The 7,224-nt window shown below is 44.9% G+C and overlaps 1 pseudogene; it reads right to left on the minus strand.

Annotated features, from left to right (window-relative positions):
* Positions 1–5,471: 5,471 nt before the first annotated feature.
* On the minus strand, positions 5,472–6,969 carry LOC147445765 (shikimate O-hydroxycinnamoyltransferase-like; annotated as a pseudogene).
* Between the last annotated feature and the right edge of the window lie 255 nt (positions 6,970–7,224).

Genomic DNA, 7,224 nt, shown 5'->3' on the forward strand with positions numbered 1-7,224 from the left:
TAGCATATAGGCACTCACAGAGGATGACATCAAGGGCTGGGACCTCCCCATATACATTATCATGCTAAGTAGGAATCTACACTTGATTTCAAATGGCCTATCACATGGGTTATTCCACACATGCTGTGGCTGGAAAAGAGTCGGTGCACACACCCTAAGAGTTGGTGGAAAAGACAAAGCCCATGCTCAATTGAGGGAAGGGGTGATCCAACTTATCTCCATTGAGTCTCTCTCTCTCGACATTGAAATGAATAACAATAACATTCTTGTTGACCCAGATCAAGGCCTCAATGATCAAGATTATAAGAGAAATAAGCAGTGAAAGAAATTTGAATGAATGGAAAGAATGTAAGTTTTAACAACACTAGACTAATGTCAACATGTATAATCTCCTTCTTGGAATATCTTTCTTGACAATAAAATGCAGCCCATACTTTCGTAATTTTAGAATGTAAACAATATTAAGTTTTTGCAGCAATAAAATCTTGCCCATTGTTGAAGGCAATATGTCACAAATCAACATGCTAATAATAATCGTCCTAAGATCTCTTCCTCTCCATGCAACATGTGGATATGCTTTTCTTGCATTTGGAAACAAGGTGTCAAAAATGGACCTTTGAATAATGAAAATAAATTTCAATAAAAAAAGGCATAGTAAGGACAATCTTGTAAAGCTTTGGCTAGTCAAACAAGGTGAAGAATCACATGGGTGTTCGAAAACAAAAGAAACTCACATGCCCATTGAATAAATTTTAGAGAATTAAGAGAAGGAACTTGCAAGCTTATACAAAATTTAGCATGCCCATTTAGTACCAAAAAGAGTAGCGGGGGCAATGGGGACAATCAAAACGGGTAGAAGAGTTGCTCAAAGGTGGATATGTGGTGGGAGGCAAGGGCAAGGGAAATGGAGAGGCCACCAACACCAGAGGGGCTAGGAATCATGAAAGCGAGGCCTTGAAATGGGATGTCAGCAAGGCCCATAAAGATGGGGCAGCCCCAACCAAAGTCGCAATCGTGGATGGAAAGGTGGGTCCAAGAGGTTATACAGACATTAGGAGTACCAAAGGTGTTGGCACCTTGAACAAGAAATTCTAGGCCAGCTTGTAGCTCCAAATAATCAAGTGCTGATCGTAAATATTCATTGTCCATATGTGCAATGGCTTCCCTAATCCTTTGGGCACGCACACTTAGTGGGCCTTTGTCTAGCTCACCGACTTGTGCCATGTGTGTGGAAGTGAAGATGGCAATGCCAAAGTAGCCTCTTGGCAAGGCAAATTGCAATCGGCTTCTCCCTTCTATTGCTAGGTACAACTTTGTCTCTTGCTTCTCAATCAGCCCTCATCCCGTTGACTTACACCTCCACAGATGTGCTGCCACTGCCTCGTATGTGTTGTACATCACCCCTCTTGTTCCATCCATTGCCTTCGCTTGCAGCTCCATAACCTGCCAAAGTTAAAATGCTCAATATCAACAAGTTTTCCTAGAAAACACCTTAAATGTAGCACCACATAGTGAATATGTTCAAATTACACAAAATATAGACATAATATTACAATTAATTATGAGCAACCGTAGCGGCAATCGTCACTTGTGATTGGACTAACACCCTACAAAAGAAAATGCTTAATACACATCCCGAGACCCATCGTGGATGAAAAAAATCAAACATGGTAACGATAACAAACTAAAGATGTGATTAACCACTAATAAAACTAAAACATTTAGCCATCATCCACCAGAACGACATGCGTTAAGTTCATTTTAGGAAAGTGAGTGCAAGTATGGAGATATAGTCTTTGTTAATCCATGAAGACATCCTGACCAACCCTCATTTGACAAGGGCATTTTAAGGATATTGCCTCTAGAGAGGAGCTTCCCAGATCTAGCCTTGTTGGGTTATACAGTACAAGAGGAATACTATTCATCCATGTCTACCAGTCAATACCCTAAAGTTTTTTATCCAGTATAGCATAAAGTTATACACCTTTTTCTAGATTGAAGTATGAGACCATGTGTGAGGTGACAGGCATCACCTTAGATGCACACAAAACCAACCACATCACCCATAGGGTCCTCTCTCTCTCTCTCTCTCTCTCTCTCTCTCTCTCTCTCTCTCTCTCTCTCTCTAGAATGTGGCTTCATTAGCCACCCAAATTCAAGAAAATGATGCTACCATCCCCTTCAAAGTGGAGGAGTGCCTACAAGAACGTCGTCGTAGGGAAGGCCTTGAATTGATTATGCGCATCAGTGAGTTACCCTCCTCTTGGTGGGAGGAGAATGACGATTTTCCTACTACCTAAACCAAGCTCAACAATGCTATCCAACGAGTCAAGTTTGACAATCCCACCATCGAATTCATCGATCAGGATCCCCGCACCAACCAAGGAGACCAAAGAGGACCGCATAGCACTCTTGAAGGAAATGCATCTTCTCAAAGGCACAACCATATGGATTAGCGAGACTCTAGCCCCCGCCCAACTCAAGATAAAGAAGCAAGAGCTGCGCAAGGTACAAGATGCACGGGCCGCAGGTAAGTACGTTGTCTATCATGTTGGTACAACCATCATCGAGGAGTTTCGCACATGGAAACCCACCCGACATCCACCTCCCCCCCTTAGCCACCCCTATCCCCCAAGGCAACATTTGTTGCAATTTTGTTGTATCCCCCCCCCCCCCCCCCCCCCCCTCCCTCAACATCTACATGTGTTATTGCATACATTGTACCCTCTTAGATAGAGGAGCCTCTATTGTACATGTTTTTTTAATTGTCCGAGAGGTCATATTTGACTTCCGAGAATGATAATGGAATCTATCTATATATTTACCCCTCACCCCTCACAACACACACACATCCAATCATATGTATAATATCATACCAATGAATGTATGCATGCTTTAAGTTGAAGTCCAAGGTGAGCTTTAAAACTACATTGAAATGCATAACATCGACGGTAATTCTTGTTGACCCAGATCAAGGCCTCAGCGATCAAAATTATAAGAGAAATGAGTAGTGAAAGAAATTAGAATGAATGGCAAGAATGTAAGTTTTAAGAACATCAGACTAATGTCAACATGGATAATTCCCTTCTTGGAATATCTTTCTTGACAATAAAATGCCGCCCATACTTTTGTAATCCTAGAATGTAATAAAGTCTTGCCAATTGTTGAAGGGAAAATGTCACAAATCAACATGCTCTCCACGCAAGTATTTTTGAAAAATATTAATCATCCTAAGATCTCTTCCTCTCCATGCAACACGTGGATATACTTTTGGAAACTAGGTGTCAAAAGTGGACCTTTGAATAATGAAAATGCATTTCAATAAAACAAAGCAATATAGGCCCGATCAATTTTGGAAATGGGGTCTGTTAGATGGTATCTAGGGAGATACCTTTGTGAAGTTAAGTGTTTTGTAGGGGTGGTAAACGAATGGAGGGAAATGCTTTCTCTTTTGTCGAGAGAGAGGAGAAAAAAAGATTTTTTTTGTAATGGGAAATAGAGAGACAAATGTCATCTGCAGGTGGCTTAGCGACAGATTTTTTTTAATGAGACTTTTTCTGTAATGGGAGTTATTTGGCATTGCGTGGCAGTAGGGCGGAGAGCAGACAATCGACATGCCATGGAATTTGGAAAGGGTGTTATGCTGTGCAACATGCGAGGGAGATGGCAGGCGGACAGACGAGGGCAATGCTGCCAGTGCAGACATAGGCAGAGAGAAGCCCAACAGAGGAGAGTGGCTGAGAGAGAGAGAGAGCCTCAAGGGAGGTGCAGGCCAACGAGCATTGCGCCCATGCAGCCCGATCATCCGCCCTCCCTTCGACTTCTCGCTTCGGCACTAGTCCGGCTGCAGGGTGTTGGTCGTAGCAGTTATCAGTATGAGGGCATGAAAAAGGAGACGGAGACCCTGCGAAGAGTTTAAGGGCTCCAGAGGAAGAAGACAGCCCTCTTTTCATCTTCCTTGGACTACCAAACCTCCACTCCTTGCCCTGAGTGATGCTTCAAAGAAGTCGGGAGCAAGCAGGCAAGGGGGGTGAATCGAGCGAGCGGGCGAGGATTGGGGTTGGACTGGCGCGCGATGCGAGGGGGGAGCATGGAGCGAGCGGCCAAAGCGGGGTGCTCGGGGGTGTGTGCTTTTGCTTTAAAATTGAAGATTTGAAAGGAATCTTCTGAGTTAATTAATGGGTTGTGCCGAACGTAGACCTAAGTATGTACCTCTAATCTTCCAAGCAGGTCACGTTAGATAGAATCTAAGAAGATCCCTTGGGCTTGGCCACTACAAAAGAAAGACGGAGGTTTATCTAATCAATGCCCGGCGAAGAGAGAGTAGAAGATGTTTTTTTTTAAAATATCGAATGCAGTCACAGATGGCGTAGACTGCGGGCCGCTGGCGGTTGCTAGCTCCTGTGTTGGGTAGAAAGAGACAAGGACATGGGACTCCATCAAGGCAACTAGCTCAGCACTTGTGAGGCGGGAAAGCGCACTGGAGCCCATGCGGTCGAAGGCAGCATTGGTTGGGGAAAAGATCGTTACTCCAAGTGGAGAATCATGAGACTGCAACACTTTATCCACACCAGCAGCAAGACAAACTGGCTAAACTTCCCTGCTTGTGAGATGATTTGAGTTAAATTGACAGGGGTTGGTGCAGGACCGCCAATGCTAGAGGGTATAAGGACTTGATCCACAGCAAGCAAGCTGATATTGAAAGGAAACTTCTCAAGAGAGGAGCCGATTGTGGCAAAAGAAATGTTTCCAGGGCTGTGAGCCTTTGCAACGCCCTCAGAGACGGTGATGTTGAGAAATCTGTCCTTGCCCTCGACGAGTCCAATTGTCTCATACAATGTGGTTATGGTTGCAAAGCCGCCTGCTAGTGTTCTAAGCTTTCAGGGGCCTCATAATCCAAGAGCACATGAAAGCTCAGGATGTTCAAGAGGGATTGTCGATCCAGCAGGAGCAGGAGCAGGAGCAGATTGAAGAGAGGGTAGCAGATGTAGTCTGGAGGACGAGGACGAGGACGAGGACGAGGGGGAGGAGATTTGCATGTTTGTAGGTTTCCATGCCCCCAACAAGCCCATTGAGATGCTGAGATTGACTGCTCACAAGACCAGAGGGCAGGGCAGGGCAAGGCGGGCATGAGGGGGAAGGGAAGAACAGGCAGATAGAATGGAGCGCGTGAATCAACTCCAGCTGAACGCCTGGTTTCAAAAGTCAAGGTGTTCGAAGAATCGTTGAAGGAAATTAATTAATGAAAGTAAAGTAGACCCAATAAGGCCCGACCAATCTTCTAAAGGTTTGGCTAGCCAAACAAGGTGAAGAATCACACGGGTGTTCTAAAACAAGAGAAACTCACATGCCCATTGAATCAATCTTAGAGAATTAAGATAAGGACATTGCAAGCTAAAAATACTTATACAAAAGTTAGCATGCCCATTTCGTACTAAAAAGAGTACTAGGGGCAATGGAGACCGTCAAAACTAGTAGAAGAGTTGCTCAAAGGTGGGCATATAGTGGGCGGCAAGGGCAAGGGAAATGGAGAGGCCACCACCACCAGAGGGGCTAGGAAGCATGAAAGCAAGGCCTTCAAATCGGATGCCAACAGGGCCCATGAAGATGGGGCAGCCCCAACCAAAAGTCGCAATCGTGGATGGAAAGGTGGGTCCAAGAGGTGATACGGACATTAGGAGTGCGAAAGGTGTGGGTACCTTGAACAAGAAACTCTAGGCCAGGTTATAGCTCCAAATAATCAAGTGCTGATAGTAAATATTCATTGTCCATACGTGCGATGGCCTCCCTAATCCTTTGGGCACCCACACTTAGTGGGCCTTTGCCTAGCTCACCGACTTGTGCCATGGGTGTGGCAGTGAAGATGGCGTTGCCAAAGTAGCCGCTTGGGAAGGCTGGTTGCAATGGGCTTCTCCTTTTTATTGCTATGTACAATTTTGTCTCTTGTTTCTCACTCAACCCTCGTGCCCTTGACACCCATTTCCACACATGTCTTGCCACTGCCTCGTATGTGCTGTATGTCACCCCTCTTGTTCCATCCATTGCCGAGTGCTCGAGTGAGGAAGAAAAAGTTGCAAACTACATTGGCGTTCGGATTTGTAGGCCCACTGTCATTATATATGATGTGAAGAGAGATTGTTCTTGCATTTTTCCACTATATTTGGTTGTAGTGCAGTGCCGCAATCATATTTGCTAGAGGGAAATAGTGAAGGGGGAGGTTGATACTCGATGTGCGAAAATGTTGGTGTAGATGGGTCACGTGTCCGCAAAAGGGTACGGTTGATAAAAGGCTGACGTTGAATGCCTTCCCCCCTTTGCTATTTCTGCCCATGTGTTCACAAAGTGGGTACAAGAGATCGCATCAGAAACATGGTGCTCCATCCCCACACCAAGCGAGGCCCCTCATCATTGAAACAATGTTACCTCTATAGATTATTTGTGTCGACTACTGCTACAAAATAAAACATTATGGTGCATAATAATTACATAGGATGTGGTCACTCTTCCGTGTGTATGTCACATGAGTCACATGTTGTTTAAGGGCAAGAGTGGTGCAAAATCACCAAAGTCATTGATAATAGCATCGATCTCTGCCTCGACAAGAAGCACACCCTCGGCAATACAGTTAAGGTGGATACGTCCATCATTTGAGGACCTCAACAGCCTTCCTGCCACTGGGGTAGAAGGGCACTAGTGCCTTCTCCAAAACCTCATAAGAGAAGAAGTCGTCTCTATTATGTTTTGTGTCAAGGGTCCTTCTATAGAAGTAGCTAGCAAAGCATAAACAAACATATTGTAAACATGATTCAAAGCTCTAGCCCTTCAAATATCAATGCGTCTCTCTCTCTCTCTCTCTCTCTCTCTCTCTCTCTCTCTCTCTCTCTCTCTCTCTCTCTCTCTCAATTACCGAGAAAAGTATTACCGCTTTTGAGTTTTGCATGCCATGCGGAACGTGATGAGTGGCCGCATCTCTTCTTATAGAGAAGGCTCTCTCTCTCTCATCTCTCTCTCTTTTGGGATTGCTCCTACGACGTTAAATGTCTCTCTCTCTCTCTCTCTCTCTCTCTCTCTCTCTCTCTCCCTCTCCCGCCTCCCCGGCAACTACGTGGTGCTGTAGAATCATAGTGAAATACTGCAAGGTTCGTAATTATCACCCAAACCTGCACAACTATGCGTTTGCTTGGACAGCGCACAACGCACGGTTACTTGCAAAATAAGGAACAA

Source organism: Adiantum capillus-veneris, chromosome 12, assembly GCF_014529385.1.
Source record: "Adiantum capillus-veneris isolate H3 chromosome 12, ASM1452938v2, whole genome shotgun sequence".
NCBI classification, from domain to species: Eukaryota; Viridiplantae; Streptophyta; class Polypodiopsida; order Polypodiales; family Pteridaceae; genus Adiantum; species Adiantum capillus-veneris.